The sequence below is a fragment of the Pelophylax lessonae genome (genome assembly GCF_965119305.1).
Source record: "Pelophylax lessonae genome assembly, chromosome: 1".
NCBI classification, from domain to species: Eukaryota; Metazoa; Chordata; class Amphibia; order Anura; family Ranidae; genus Pelophylax; species Pelophylax lessonae.
Window position 1 is genome coordinate 575,091,973 of NC_138768.1, and position 17,453 is coordinate 575,109,425.

Sequence of the window (17,453 nt, forward strand, 5' to 3'; positions counted from 1 at the left end):
ATTGATCTCACCATGGGTTTAATTCTCACTTTTTCATTCTTTGAGCTGCTTTATTTTTTTTCTTTGCTTTATTTAGTATTCTTTGTATTTGTACTATTTTGTGGGTGTATTTGATTGTTACTTGTTTAACCACTTGCCGGCCACCAGCAGTACAATGCAATATGGCTACCTGGAGGTGTTCTGTACACAGAATGTGTACTGAACACACCCCCAAAAGCATAATTTCCTGCTTGTGTGATTGGCTCACCGATTTTCCCAGAAGTCTGCACTAAGATACGAATCAGATTTCAGGCATTCCCTGGAACAAAAATTTCATTTTTGGTGAGATGCTTCCAATTGGAACACGTCTAAAGGGATGCAGGCACAGCAGATTTCCTCATTAGAGCTCTGCAGGTGCCACAGCTGATTGATAATTATGAAACCACTCCCATTAGACTCACTTTCCCACATGGATACAGACAAACACAGAGGGATTTCTTCAGAATACCAAAATCTGCACCAAAGGTTGTTATAATTTTAGCAATGTACATAGATCACCCAGATGGGGAATTTTTTCTCAACAAAAGTGGAGTTACGCTTTAAGAATGGTCTGTGCATTTGAATACTTGTATTTTATGTAAGTTACAGTTTTCACTATATTTTTTCAATAAAATGTTACCATTTTTCCATATTTGTTTTGCTGTATTAATTTTTTTTGTGCATGAATTCATCACAGCCTAGCCATTTAGAGGGGCCTGAAAAACTTAAGGAGCACCCAGAAACTTTAAAGGGGGAAAAAATTATGCATCTGATTTCCTAACGACCTGTTACATTTTTAAGAGGCACTGAAGTGCCAGGACAGTAATGACCCTGAAATCTATTTTTCATGAAATTGTTTCCTGCTGTGTTTTTCTACCTCTTTGTAATATCCTCCATGATCTCAAGAACATATCGTTTTCAGTTTCATCTGTTTTTAAATGAGCAGTGCATGTTAGTTGTGGTCATGTGCACTGTTCTATGCACACTACAAATCCCATAGTCCACAGTCCATAGTCCATCTTGGGAGTGAGCAAGAGTAGGGGTAGCTACGTTCCTACATACAGTGGGACCATAGAGAATGAATGTAGCCATCCTCTAACAGGGCATCTGGATAAAGCAAAAAAAAAAAAGAAATTTGGAGATTTGGAGGAGGCTGAGAGCAATAGGAGATAATTGTTTGAGCTAAGAATAGATACTTGATTATTTTTTTTTTAAACTAGGATTAAGTGTCACTTTAACATATTTCTCACACACATGAGCATACTTAGAATTACACCCCAAAATACATTTTGCTACTCCTCCTGAGTATACCACATGTGTGAGACTATTTCACAGCCTAGCCACATGGAGGGGCCCAAAATCCAAGGAGCAGCTTTAGGCTTTCAAAGAGCATAAATTGCACACAAAACATCATTCATTTAACTGGCACTGGTGCTGACTGGCAACCATGACACTGGTGCTGGGCTTTGCCTGGATAACTAATTGTTATCCTGGAGCAGTCTCGCAGAGTCCGGGAAGGTATGGCGTTCTTAGCAATAACTGTAAAGATAAGTCAAGAATGATATACAAGAATTAGCCAGCAATTTAATTCAAATCTTTCTGTGTTCAGATGTGCACTTGAGGAGGCCCAGAAGATATTAAGAAAATGTTGCAGCTTTGTAAAATTACCCCCACCTAGGAGCCTGTCCAAAAACCTCCCAGTTAGCAATTCCCATGTCCCCAACTGTAAAATATTTCAGTTAAAATTAGAAGTAGATTGGGAGGTGTTGTGAATGATTGGAAATTCAGCAGTGATTTGGGTAAGTTTCTAGACACCTTAAGATAACTTTGGTGCTAGTTATTGTTATAATACTTAAGCACATACTAGAATGTGTGACCTTCCCCGGGCCTTGTTGTAAAAACTTTGAAGGACCATTCCTGTGATTACTTAAAAAGAGGACCTTTATCTATGCCACATCCCAAAATGCAGAAAAACAAACAAAGTATGCAGAACCCCTGTTCTGCCAAAGGCAGACGTTACTGGCATAAGCATGAGACCAAACACACTGATATTTTTTACTATCAAAATTTTAATTTATACACATAGTGATAAACACATAGTTGGTATCACATCAACACAGTACAGCAACACACATCTATTAAAATCACTGTGAAAACAGTAAGACATAGGATGAGGTCAGTACAACATATCCCTTACTCCCATATACAGGATGAAGTATTACACAAATGCCGGGGGTGCATGTATTGTACTAGGACACCTCCACTGGTCACAGGTCAACGCATTTCACTACAAAGCGTAGCTTCCTCAAGACCACATGTGAGAGGGAATCCTATTCTGTTGAATATAGTAAGCATATATTACATACATATAATCTGACAGTTTTTCTTTAACCAAACATACAGTATCTCACAAAAGTGAGTACACCCCTCACATTTTTGTAAATATTTTATTATATCTTTGCATGTGACAACACTGATGAAATGACACTTTGCTACAATTTAAAGTAGTGAGTGTACAGCTTGTATAACAGTGTAAATTTGCTGTCCCCTCAAAATAACTCAACACACAGCCATTAATGTCTAAACGACTGGCAACAAAATAAGTACAACCCTAAGTGAAAATGTCCAATTTGGGCCCAATTAAACAACCCACCCCCCCCCCCCCGATGTCATGTGACTCGTTAGTGTTGCAAGGTTTCAGGTTTTCAGCATCATATCCATACAACAAATAAACATATGAAACAAATAAATGTCCCAATGATTGACACAATTGTGCCCAATTGCAACCAAAAGAAAAGTTCAAACAGCAACAGAAGAGGTCCAGGTCAGGGTGCTGTGTACAAGAAATGAATCCACCACCATAAATAGTGACTTCCTCCGCCGTTAATGTGACATGCTGTAGATACGCTATGCGCTTACCAGAATATGTAAAAACATCAGCATCCAACTCAACATAAGGACATCAATGGATTAGGCGAATGTAGTGCTTCTCTCAGGATGGTCCACACAGTATGCAGAAACCCACGATATCCACCAAACAACATAAGCAGCCGGCCTCATCCGGTTTAATGCGGAGCTTGTCATCCACCTCCTCTAGTACAGCATGGTTTCTTGACACCCTCTTTCTCTACAGGAAACTCTGAAACGCAACTACAACAAGCGTGTAATCAAGCAGCAATGGCTGGATGGAAAGTTCAGTATTATCTCATCCTATTCAGAGCTGCCACAGAACTCCATGTGTCCACTGAATGTGAAATCCTTATCTGCAGGTTTAAAATCTTATCAGTGTTTGAATTTTTTAAAATGTTTTTCAGATTGGTAGCGACTAGTTTCTGCCCAGTAGAAGGACCCTGGTGATGTCAGCTGACATTGTACATTGTACATTGTAGATTACATTGTACATTGTACATTGTACATTACATTGTAGCAAAGTGTCATTTCTTCAGTGTTGCCACATTCAAAAATAAAATAAAATATTTACAAAAATGTGAGGGGTGTACTTACGTTTATGAGATACTGTACATTTTAGTATGCATTTTAAATATACAATATATTTTCCCAGAGTGTAAAATGGTCCAATTAGATTTATCCCAATGGGATGGTTTTTGTACTTGTGGTCATATAACCTAACCACGAGATGGCATTGATCTGGCTTTAGCATATAATCCACTAGGGACTTTATGTTGGATTGCTATCCGTCTCTATGGGATTTTTTGTGAGTACATGCATCTATACAACTAGATGGCAATGATTTGAGTGTAGCACCACATTCCAACCACTAAAGGTCCTTAAGATAGTTTCAACCTCATTTTTTTGTTATATTTTATATACATCTTCTAAGTTTTTATAACTAATATTTTTAGTCTAAAATGAGGTACACTAATTAAAGCCATATGTGGGAAGTCTACAGTATGTAGCTAGTCAATACATGAAAATGTCAATCAGTACAGATGGATCGAAATAGATTAGATCATTGTTAAGCGGTTCTGTGTAAAAATAATGTAATGTGGGGTACGAACATGTGACCCCTGATGACGTCGGACACATGCTGATGAAACGCGTAGGGTGGAACTAAGATGTGACACACCGCTTCCGCTTTTTGGAACGCCGGTGAAGCGCAGTGCGGTGTCCCCTGCTTTTTAAAGGCCTGAGAACTTCCATCTGAACTTCTGTGTAGGGGTATATATACACACACACATGTATGTATATATACACATACACATATATAGGTGTGAAAATAGCAGAAACCTATGCTTGCGCTAATGAAATAATTAACAGGCATTTGGCTTCTCTGCTATAAAACCTATATATGTGTATAAATACATATAAGTGTGTGTGTATATATACCCCTATACAGAATTTAAGATGTTTTACCTGCCTCCAAAGACCCCCAAAAAATGCCCAAAAAAACCGCCTGCTGCAAAAACACACCTGGGCGTTTTTGTAGCTGGCGTTATTTTGGGCATTTTTTGGGCGTCTTTGGAGGCAGGCATAACATCAGAACTTCTGTGTAGGGGTATATATACACACACACATGTATGTATATATACACATACACATATATAGGTGTGAACGTAGCAGAAACCTATGCTTGCGCTAATGAAATAATTAACAGGCATATGGCTTCTCTGCTATAACACCTATATATGTGTATGTGTATAAATACATATAAGTGTGTGTGTATATATACCCCTATACAGAAGTTCAGATGTTATGCCTGCCTCCAAAGACCCCCAAAAAATGCCCAAAAAAACGCCCACAACAACACACCTGGGCGTTTTTTTTTGGCGCAGGCGTTTTTTTGGGCATTTTTTGGGCGTCTTTGGAGGCAGGCATAACCTCTGAACTTCTGTATAGGGGTATATATACACACACACTTATATGTATTTATACACATACACACATATAGGTGTGATAGGAGCGGAGACATATGCCTGTTAATTATTTCATTAGCGCAAGCATAGGTTTCTGCTACTTTCACACCTATATATGTGTATGTGTATATATACATACATGTGTGTGTGTATATATACCCCTACACAGAAGTTCTGATGTTATGCCTGCCTCCAAAGAAGCCCAAAAAATGCCCAAAAAAACACCTGCGCCAAAAAAAACGCCCAGGTGTGTTGTTGCAGGCGGTTTTTTTTGGCATTTTTTGGGGGTCTTTGAAGGCAGGCATAACATCTGAACTTCTGTATAGGGGTATATATACACACACACTTATATGTATTTATACACATACACATATATAGGTGTTATAGCAGAGAAGCCATATGCCTGTTAATTATTTTATTAGCGCAAGCATAGGTTTCTGCTACTTTCACACCTATATATGTGTATGTGTATATATACACACATGTGTGTGTGTATATATACCCCTACACAGAAGTTCTGATGTCATCCCTGACTCCAAACATGTCCTCAAAAAAGCCCAATAAAACGCCTGCAACAAAAAGCCGGGTGTAAAAGTAGCGAACTACTAACCTGTTCTATATTAATTCTAATACAAACAAACTTTTTTTCTGGTTCTGGACATGCTACAGAGCTGAAACTTCACAGGTACACTTTTTAGACCCCCCCCCCCCCCCCAGACACTAAATCCAAAGAAATCTAATTTTTTTTTTTCAATAATTGGCTCTCTATCAAAAATGACAATTTTTAAGAACTTTTTTTTGTTGTGTGATTAATAGTCCCTGGGGCATGACCCAGAACCCTAGGCACTTTTTAGGAGCATTTATTGGGTTTTAGGGCTTCAAAATGGTGTTTTTTGATTACCGAAGTTCGGGTCCCATTGATTTCAATGGGGTTCTGAAATCTGGGCCGTTCGGGTGTTCTGGTCGAACCGAACTTTTGAAAAGTTCGATCATCCCTACTAATGAATAGTAGTAGAAAGATATTTAATACAAGAACGATTTAAAACTCATGGACTCATTGAGTCCTGGAAATCTTGTGGCGGCTAAGGAATAAATCCATTTGGATTTGCACTACAGCAGGAGTTTGTGAATATCTCCCCCACTTTCAAGCTTGGGTATATGTTCAAAGGCAAAAAAATCGAATTTTAGCTGAATCAAAGTTTTAAAAGAGACCAATGTGTCTGCTAATAGTTGTTTCCATTTTCTTTTTGAAGATTAGAGACACATCATCTCTAATTATGTGAAAAAAAGGTCTTTTCGTTTTCCCAATGTTCACGTGTCTCTTAATAAACAACGCCGAAGGTCTGGCAATCAGCCCAAAATTTGGCCCTGTATAAGGGACCATTGGGAAAGGTCACCTCTCGAGCGTTCATCACAAGACTGCAAAAGTTGCATTTTCTACATGGTTAAGTTCCAGTGAACTTTGGCAGTGAGAATCGAGGTTTATTTAAATAGTGGCTCTGAACCAGTTAGTCCTTCAAGGAGGAAGATCTCCTGAAAGTGATTTGAGGTTGTGTATTAAAAAATTTAGAAACTGTTTCACCAGACACTGAAAGGTGCCAGTATTTTTCAAAAATGTGCCGTACGAGTTTGTGATATAGAAAAAAGAAGAGTTTGGGACTTTGAATGAGGAGCATAGCAAATGTTGGGTCGGGTGTAACAATTAGTTATACCAATATATCAGTAACAAAAGAACATATTGTAAAAATCACAGGATTTATTGCGGCTACCACAGCATGTAAACACATTAAATACATAATGGTAATAAAATGACATGTTGAAAATCGTGTTTTCCATTTCGCGTCGAGAAATTCATGATGCCATTTTTATGTTGAACATACCCAGTTGACTTATACAGTACTTATTATCCATTATTTACCTTACTTTTATAATTATCAGTTTCCCTATGCATTTTATTTGTAACAATCTTGTCTCATGTCAATGTTTCATGACCTCTTCATTTGTGATGTACTTTTTTCCATCATGTCATTTTATTACCATTATGTATTTTTTTTTTTGAAAATTATGTTTATTAAGTTTTATAGCAACATACAAAACAGAGCCATTTGGGCATACCCCGGCTCAAAAAATAAAACAACAAAAAAAAAAAAAAAAGAGAAACAAAAAGAACATAGAGAGCAGAACAAACAATAGGGGGGGGGGAACCCCCCCACTAACCCCCCAACAGTGGCTGCAGCTCAAAGATAGTCAAGAGTATCACAGGTATGTACCGAGTCCTCTAAGCATTGGTGGTCCTAATCGCGGTCCAGTGCACACCGTAAATCACAAGCTTCACATAGCACAAAGCATATATACACATAAACCTAAGTAGCTGGTCGAGTTACATCAACGGCCGGAGCCGAGGAATCATCAGCGGTATCTGCAGCATCCAACCACAGATCCCACACTTTGTGGAATTTTTTGGAACATCCCCTATATTTGTACACCGCTTTATATAGAGGTATCATGGAGTTCACCAGCGTTTTCCATTGTGACAACGTCGGGATCCCAGGGGCTCTCCAACGCATCACCACCAGTTTCCTGGCATAGAAGAGCAGAAGCCCCAGGAGGGTACGTGTAGCAACAGAATGGGCCAGCCCGTTCACCAGCCCCAAAATACAAATCTCAATCTCAGCCGGGATAGGAATAGTAGTCAGTTTGGTAATGAAACCCCGGACCTCAGACCAAAACCCCAGCAGGGACGGACAGTGCCAGATCATATGGGTATAGGACGGGGAATCCCCATTACAGCGCCAACAGGCATCCGGGATGTCAGAAGACACCCTGTGTAATCTGGAGGGCGTAAGGTGGAACCTATGTACAATTTTAAATTGGACCAGCCGGTCCCTCGAGGAGACCAAATATTTAAACGGGTAGTCCCAGACATCCTCCCAGTCCTCCGTGTCCAGGTCCCGCACCTCCGCCGCCCAGAATTCCTGCAATCTCTCAAGACCCACATGCACGCCTGGCAGCAAGGATCTGTAGATGGAGGACAGCGGTTTCCGAAGATGTTCGTCCCTAAGGAGGAGCTCCAAATCCGCCGGAGTCATATCAGGGGGAGAACCCCCAAACTGAGTCCGAAAGGCGTGGCGAAGTTGCAGGAACCTGAAAAAGTATGAATTGGGTAGATCAAAATTGGCCTTAAGCCTATCAAAGCTCAGCAAACCCTCCCCTTGACAAATGTGTGAGAGACACTTTATACCCCTAGAGGCCCACAGAGACGGGTCAGGAATGAGTAAGAACTCAGACAACTCCGGATTGCGCCATAAGGGGGTATTAGGCGAGAGCCCGTGGGGATCAGATTTAGTATAAGGAGAGACCAGCACCCAAGCCCTGATGACCGCCTTCATAGAGTTGGTGAGGGGATATGGGGCACGGGCGCCACGGAACAGGGCGTTGCGCAGTGCCTCATAGGACCCCAGAAGCGCCGCCTCAAGCACCACCGCAGAGTTCGCGTCATCCGATACAAGCCAGTTGTGGGAATGAGTCAACAGACCTGCAATGAAATACATGAAGAAATCCGGGCAAGCCAGACCCCCATGCGTCCAGGGCCGCTGTAGGACAGCTAGCCGCAGTCTCGGGGGGCGAGCCCCCCATATGAAGGCGGTCATTTGAGAATGAATGGCTCTAAAGATCCGTTTCGGGATCCACACCGGCGACTGCCGCAAAACATATAGTAGGGGAGGCAACAACTTCATTTTAACAAGGTTTATGCGCCCAATCAAAGTCAGCGGGAGATTCGCCCACGCCCGGAGCCTGTCCTTGAAGGACTGGAGGAGAGGGTAAAGATTCAGAGCACAGAAATCCTGCACCCTCGGGGAGATCGTGACCCCCAGGTATCTGACACTGTCCGCCCAGCACAAGGGCAAAGAGGGGTCCGCCCGTGTCCGGGACTCCGCGTCCACCGGGAGCAAGAGAGATTTCTCCCAGTTTACTCGGAGGCCCGACAGCTCCGTAAAACGCGACAGCAGGGCCAGGACAGCCCGGAGGGAGGGGCCCGGGTCCCGGAGGAACAGAATGATATCATCCGCGTACAACGCCAGCTTTTCCTCCAGGGACCCCACCCGAATCCCCCCAATCTCTCCGGAACCCCGAACAGCCCTCGCCAGGGGCTCCACCGCCAGCGAAAACAACGCCGGCGACAGTGGACACCCCTGACGGGTGCCACGTCGGATATCAAATACAGGCGACACCCTACCCCCCAACTTGATCTGTGCCTGAGGCTTACTGTAAAGTATGTCAATCCATTTGCGGAAGGTAGGACCAAAACCAAACGAGCGGAGCACCTCACTAAGGTAGGGCCAGGCCACAGAGTCAAAGGCTTTCTCTAGATCCAATGACACCAAGACTCGTTGACTTCGATCCTCCGCCGGGACTTGCAGGTGTGTATACACCCGGCGGATATTGATATCCGTAGATTTCCCCGGCATGAAGCCCGTTTGGTCAATGTCGACTAAGAGCGGGAGGACCTTCATCAACCTAGTGGCAAGGATTTTTGTGAGAATCTTCAAATCACAATTAAGAAGGGAGATCGGCCGATAGGCCGAGCAGAGGGTAGGGTCTTTGCCAGGTTTCAAGATCAGCACAATGTGGGCCTGAGCTAATGAGTCCGGAAGCGCGCCAGCCTCCAGACTGGCTCGGTATAGACTGCACAATCTGGGGGCCAGGTCTGCAATATACATTTTATACCAATCCCCCGGCAGGCCGTCCGGACCCGGGGTCTTCTCGGGGGGAAGAGAGCGGATGGCCGCCTCCACCTCCTCCAAGGTCAAGTCCGCCTCCAAGGAAGCGGCCTCATCCTCATCCAAGTGCGGCAAGGAGAGATCCCCAAGAGCCCCCAGGTCCACCACGTCCCGCGGAGGGGAGGGCACAGAATACAGACGTTGATAGTAATTTCGGAACTCATCAAGAATAGCAGCAGGGTCCGCAGTGGTGTCCCCCTCCTCCGTTCGGATAAGGGGGACAACTGTTTGAGATTTAGAATCCGCCACCAGGTTAGCCAGGAGCCTCCCGTTCTTGTCACCACCCTCAAACACTCTAGCCTTGAGTGAGCCAACCTCCGCCAAGGCGGCCGAGGAGACATGCAAATGTAATGCCCTCTGGGCCTGGACCAGGGAGGAGTGCGCCTCAGGAGTCTGATCCAAGGCAAAATCAGATTCAGCCAAGGATACCCCTTCTTCTAACGCCAGCAGCTCCGCAGCGCCCTCCACCCTGGCCGCCTTAATAGCACTAATGTACTCCCCACGAATAGTGGCTTTAAAAGCGTCCCAGCAAATCATAGGTGTAGATGTATCCTCATTACGGTCCCAATACTGAGAGATCTTGCCCTGCATCGCCTCTCCCACCCCAGAGTCCCGCAGCCATCTTGTGCCCAGCCTCCAACACTCGTTCCCCCTCCGGCCCCCCAGCTCCAACGTGAGCTCCAGCGGGGAATGATCCGACAAACCCGAAGGTAGGTACACGGCAGAGTCCACAAGCCGGAGAGCCGAAGGAGGGCAGAAGGCGAGGTCAATACGCGATCCAGACCTATGGGGCGCCGACACATGTGTGAAATGGCGGAGGTCAGGATTTTTCCACCTCCAAATATCAGTTAGCTGTAAGGCAAAAGCCCAGTGAACAAAGTCAGGGCACCCTTGCCTGCTCGGGTTGGATGTGTCAAGCGTCCCATCCAAGATGGCATTGAAGTCACCAGCTAGGAAGATTCCCGGGGTGGAGAATGCAGCCAGGCGCTCGTAAATTAGATACAACACAGCACTAGAGAAAGGCGGGGGCACATATACATTTACAAACACATACAATTTGGCCTCAAACCGCAATGCAAGAATAATATATCGGCCCTGCGGATCAGTAACAACCTGCTCTATATGGCATGGGAACGACTTGTTGACAAGGATAGATACCCCTCTTGCATAGGAGGAGTGCGTGGCGTGAAAGGAATGCCCCACCCAGCGCCGGCGCAGTGCCAGTACCGAGCTCCCAGTCAGATGCGTTTCCTGGAGAAACAGAATATGCGGCTTATGAGATTGGAGATATTTGAACATTAGGGAACGTTTAATTTTATTATTCAATCCCCGCACATTCCACGAAAGCAGCTTAATACCTCCCGCCATGGCATCCAAAGCAAAACGGCTGCAGGATCCCAGGGAGGGAGCGACCCAGCGGCTCCAGGAGGGGAGGTCCCCACACCACACACTCCTCCCCACCAGTTATACACTGGCCGGACCAAGGATCAAACAGTACTCGGTAAAGATACATAATAGAGAGAACGTCTGAGCACAAAATATAAGACAGTGAGCTAGCAGCCATGAAAAAAAAAGAAAAACCCAGTAGCACAAAACAACAATAAAAAAGAAAAATTAAAACAGTCCCAAAAAAATTGTCCCTGCCGACCAGGAAAACAACAACACCCTGGCACGGCTTCATCCCAAAAACATGTGGTACCTCTTGCGGCCACAAGAGGGAAACAGTTACTTCAGGCCGCAAGCATGGGGTGCCGTGAGAGAGCCACCCGCGAAAAACAGGGGAGGCGGGTGGCACCCCACTGCACAGTCAGTGGCAAGGGAAAAGGGCGATAAAGGAAAAATAAACAGTCAATCGCAGTGTCAAAAATAAAAAATAATAATTTTCCGTGTAGGACACCAGAGTAGTAGAGCCCGAGAGCTCCTCATCATAGGAAAAGACAAACCATCCCAACAAGGAGCAATGAGGCAAGGGGAGACCAAGGTCTCATCTAGAAAATAAAAAATGGGGGTCAAGGCAAAAACAGGGAGAGGATAACCCAGGGATCCAGAGTGAAGAAAACCGGGGCAAAGAGTCATCCAGGGAAGCAAGGGAGAGAAAGGGGTGCAGCTGCACGGATCCAGGCAGGATGAGGAAGAACAGCAGTGCAGATAGGAGCCATTACTCACACCTCTCAACGAATGGTCAGCAGCCAGGCATCCGCGTCGTCCGGGGTATTGAAGAACCGCACCGTGCCCCCATGAGTGACCCGAAGCCGACTCGGGTATAACATGCCGTACTGGACCCCCTTTTCGCGTAGTCGGCGCCGGACATCAGTAAAGGACTTTCTCTTCCTCTGGAGGTCAGCCGAGAAGTCCGCATAGAGCTGGATAGAGGCATTCTCGAATCGCAGTTCGGGATGCTTCCGGGCCTCACCCAGGATGCGGTCCCGGTCCCGGTAATTAAGGAAGCGGACCAGGAAGGGCCTAGGAGGGGCTCCAGGAATCTTTTTGCCGGTAGGGACCCGGTGTGCCCGCTCCACCACATACGTGGGCGATACCTCCCGAAGGTCCAGAAGCTGCCTGAAGAACCCCTCCGCAAACTCCGCCGGGGTCTCACCCTCCGCTCCCTCAGGCAGGCCGAGGACCCGGACATTGTTGCGCCTCATGCGGTTCTCCGCATCATCCGCCTTAGCCATAAGCGTGTCCACCTTTTGTTGCAGGGCATCCAGCAGGCCAGAGTGGCGGGCCGTCGAATCTTCCGTCGTGGATACCCTGTCCTCAACCTCCGTGAGGCGGCCTCGGATCTTGTCGAGATCGTTGCGGATCAAGTTGCACTCTTCCGCAAGATGATCAATGCGGACCAGAAGCGAGGTCTTGCTGTGCTCGATGGCTTGCAGGATGACCGCCGTATTGGCTCCCACGTCCTTGCCCGGAACAGCCGGATCAGGGCTGGCGACTCGCGCATCCTCCATCTCTGCCAGCAAGGCCCGAAGCCGCTCCGTCAAGATGGCGTCCGGGCAGGCCGCAGGCAGGGCCTGACGCGTGGCAGGCTTGCACGGAGTTGCCGATTTCTTCCCCTTGGACGGCATATTAGAGCAGGATATCGATCCTCAGCAGTTAGAAATGAAACCTAGGCAGGTACAGTCAGCGGATTCCCCAGGATGGCATAGATTGAATCAGGATGGCAGGAGCTCTCAGGGCAGACGTCCGTTCCGCTCTACATCCAAGCCACGCCCTACCATTATGTATTTAATGTGTTTACATGCTGTGGTAGCCGCAATAAATCCTGTGATTTTTACAATATGTTCTTTTGTTAATCATGTATTGTTACACCCGGCCCGACATTTGCTATGCTCCTCATTCAAAGTCCCAACCTCTTCTCTTTTCTATATAACCAGGGATGGAGACACATCTATATGTCTCATATAAAGTCCCAAAACCCCCCTTTCATGTACGTGTTTGTGATGACCAGAGTATCTAGTAATTAATCTTACATTTGTTCAGAAATTTTAGATCTAGTAGTGTGCAATAACCTGTCTCTGTCTTGATTACAAGTTCTATGATAGACCTTTTTGAGACAGGATCCGCTATAACCCCAAGTGGTGGGAGATCATGTTGTAGAGAGCGTCTACATCTATGGCCACTAACCAAGCTCCCTTTAGGATACAAATACCATCATGAGCCAGTAACAAATCCCTGGTATCCTGAATATATGAACTCAAGGACCTCACATGGGGGCATAAATAGTCATCCACCAATTGACTCGCTGGTTCAGTTAGCCACCCATTTCCTGAAACAATGTGCCGCCCCAGAGGGCTGTCTATACATTTGTGTATTTTGGGTAAAGTGTATAATGTTGCTGTTTTTAGAGTTTTCGACTTATCACACCCTCATTAAATGCATTTCCGATGAGACTTTTGTATTTAATTACTACTCAATCCAGATAGCCACTGGAGATACATCTGTACCAATGATGGTTATTCAGGATGTTCATAACCATAGCCTTAAATTGCATTTCATCCATTACTCCTAGATTGCTGCCTTTGTCAGCCGGCCTAATTTAATATCATCATTGTTTTTTAATTCAGATAAAGACAATTTTTGGGCAGAAGTTAAATTGGACATAGGTTCATGATCCCAATTAGTTTGGGCAATTTATTTGGTAACTTGCTGAGTAAATGCCCAAATTTTTGGATTGGCTTGCAACAATGGTAAGGCTCTGGATTTAGGCTTGTATAGTTGGGGAGGTGGGAAACATCTTGGTGCAGGGGTGGCTCTGAGAGGAGAGAAATCAGAGGAGTCATCGTCAGAAAAATTGGTTCATGAGCATGAAAAGGCAGGTGTCCCAATACTTTTGACAATATAGTGTATCTTTTTGGCCTCTCATCTCTAAATTGTACACATTGGCAGGTTTAGAAAATTTGTTTAAGCTTTCTTTTTTTTTCCAGTTATACATAGTACATAACCTTTCTCAGTCTGTAAATCACAAACAGACACGATCACATCAGCTCCAGGTTTAACACCAATAATAGACCTGGTTTGGATGGGCACCAGCTTCCATATAAGTGCATCCTCATTTTCATAGGTCTTTTACAACTTCTTCTTGCAGTTCCTAACTAACACAGAGCTTTAGCAGGAATTTTGTTGTGTTTATGTCCACGGATAATGATTTTAATGAATTTGAAGCCAAATATCATCAGGTATTTTCTGGGAGGGGGGGAGGATGTCAGGTAGGCCGTACAGGGTCCCGTGATTTTTAACAGCAGTCTTGATCTGCAGTGTGAGTGTAGGTCAAGGATAGGGCTCCACTTGTTGGCGAGTAAGGGCAGTGCTAGGGAGAGATACTTGACAAGGAAGAAAAGAGAAGAATTCCCTTTTAGTGGTTATTTTTTGCAGCTTCTTGGTATTGTCTTCCACCATCAGTCATATAAAGTGCAAGGACTTTGGGGATCTCAAGGGGACCCAGTAATATATATCTCCTTCAGGGGAAGTGCTCTTTTGGGCATTCTGTGGTCTTGACTCTCATATTTTATTGCTATTGAAAAAGTGCCTTGTTGACAGACATTACCTCTATAACCTGCAACATAAGTAGTGCCATTTCTGTAAACTCCCCTATTTCTGTGATCATTGAATTTTTACAATACAAGTAACATTTACTTACTAACATGTGTTGAAACCTCTCACTTTTCAGGTATGCCAGTTAAGCCGAACCAAAAAGCTGGCCTGGCACTGTTGAACTGGAAGCAAAACAAATGTTATCTTTCTACTAATTCCCCCCACTTCCAGTAATAAACCCTAACAATGGCAGACATAGATGGGATCCAGCCTGGGTGACAACCATGGTTCCCTCTATATACAGTATACAATGAAGGAGTCAGCGTAGTCACCCAGGGAATAAGTATGTTAGTCACAGTATTTCCAGGCGAAGATAGACGTAAAAGTGCCTTAAAAAGAAAACAGCCACCACATTCAAGGTCGGATAAGCTTGATAAACTGCAATATATTTTTTTTGGTTTGGGGTTTGGATACACTTAGTTGTTTGTGATTGGTAGGGTAAACCTTTATCAGAATTACAATCCCTTCCAATTTATTATATAACACATCACAGTTATTATACTCCAAAGCTCTTTGAAGAAACTAACTTTTTTCTTTTTATGTGGATAAAACAGCAAATTAAAATGCAGCATTATACATAAACGTCAGGATTTAGATGTAAAGCGGCAAGTGTGTGTGTATGTGGGGGGGGGGGGGGGGGAGAAGTGGCCACTTCTTTTCTATACTAGCATGCTCAAAGTTTCCTTACAGTGTTGAATTTGATACAATATCTTTCTGTCCTCTTTGAGCATTGGTAACAGCCTGAACTTTATCACAACAGTGGCACCTACACAATACACAATACTTTAAACCTTCCCTTTTTTCCACAACACAGGAAAGAATCAGCTACTCTCACGTGCACATGTTCCCAGTTGGAAATTTTCTGTGTGCTAACAAGTGCCTCCAGTATATATATAATTTTTTACTATCCAACCCTACGTGGAATGCAAGAATGCAAAGAATGCAAAAAAGTGACCAAGCCTAGGTGATAATTTATGTTAAACAAGCAAACAAAATGTCCCCTACCCCCACCTATAACTGGCCTTCACAACAAAGAGCTGTGGACTGACACGTGGACTGCCCCGTGAAGACGTCCAATGACAAAACGTATGTAGGGTGGGAGCTAGAAGTGTTGCCATCACACTGTGTCGGGTCAGCTCGATTACATGCCGGTTATACTTGTGTCAGTGGAAACACTTTTAAATATGTGTGTATTATCTATATATTCAAGTGGGAACATTTTTAAAAAGGTTTCATGCTATGCCGAGTTTTCTCTCCTTTGTTGGATTTTTCCTCGCCTGAAATATCGATTGAGAGTAAGCGAAGATTGTTTTAGATGGTCTACCAAGATACCAAGAAGCTCACAGATTATTACTCCCCTAAGGGAAAACGCCCATTTGCTGGTTTATAACATTACCAGCCATTTGATCTGGTTAGCGATTTTGAACATAAGTGGTGGCGGACAACACACTTGGTGTAGTGATAGCACATGAAGACAAGAGAAACATATATTTTCTTCCACGCTAATTTTGCACATAGTTTTTTGAATCTCATATCAAGTTTGGATTTATATGAACGTTTATGATATTATGGATGTGAACACGAATTATTTGTTTGTATTTACATCAAAGTACATTTGGGAAGGTTTGGAGCACTGCAGCACTTTTTTGTTACATTTTTTTGCTATATAATATGTTTGTTGAATACCTTTAGTGATACAAAATTTGTCAAGCACTTTTTTTATGATACAAATACGTTTTGGTTTACAATATTAGCACTTTAATGATTCCAAAGGTTTTATATTATGAAATATTGTCTGCACACCTGTATACAGCGCTGTCACCTTTTTAGTTTGTATTTGAATACAAAGCTCTATATACAATTAGACAAGCTGTAGTATGTTGTTGTACAACCACCAAAATTCAGAGGCAGGCGCTGTTTTCTTCGGATGTGTGTGTGCAGAACCTGAGACCCTGCTTAAATTGTATGGGGGAACCTGAAACCCTACTTTTTACAGTAGGGGGAGGGGGAGATTCTGAGTCCCTGCTTTTTACAGCAGAGAAACCTGTGACAATGCTTTTCATAGCATGGGGGAACCTGTCCCTGTATTTATTTATTCAATGAAATTTTATTTTACAGGAAAATCATATCACATACGCAGTAGTCTTGTACATTAACAATGGTAAATAGGAAATGAGCTTAGGCAGAAAATAATCAAACTGAGTGGTTTGCACCACTGGCTATAAGAGAAGGCATGGGTTAAGGCTTGAGGAAAAAGGGAAATGAATAAGGTAATCTTTTGGCACCAATTCTGGATCTGCCTCATGCTCAAAGTAGGGTCTAAGTATGGCAGGAAATAAAAAAAAGGGGGGGGGGGTAAGAAGAGGATTTGAAGTGGATTTGGAGGGAAAGAAAAAGAGAATTGTGTATTTACTTCCTTTATATTTTAATTTTCCTTTTGCTTCCCCTCCTCTTCTAGTTTATAAAGTCAGTGAATCAGGGATGAAAGTGGGTGGTAAGTAAAGTTCACTCCATGGTTCCCATATCATCCCAATTTTTTTCTTCCAATTGTTTTGTCTAGCGTTGAATTTTTTCAGAGATCATAACCATTCTCTGATTCTGCAAACTGGTTCTGGATATAGTGTAGATTGATTTCAAGCCCCTCTTCGGGATAAAAATGTTTTTTATTGCTGTCTGTGTCCCCATT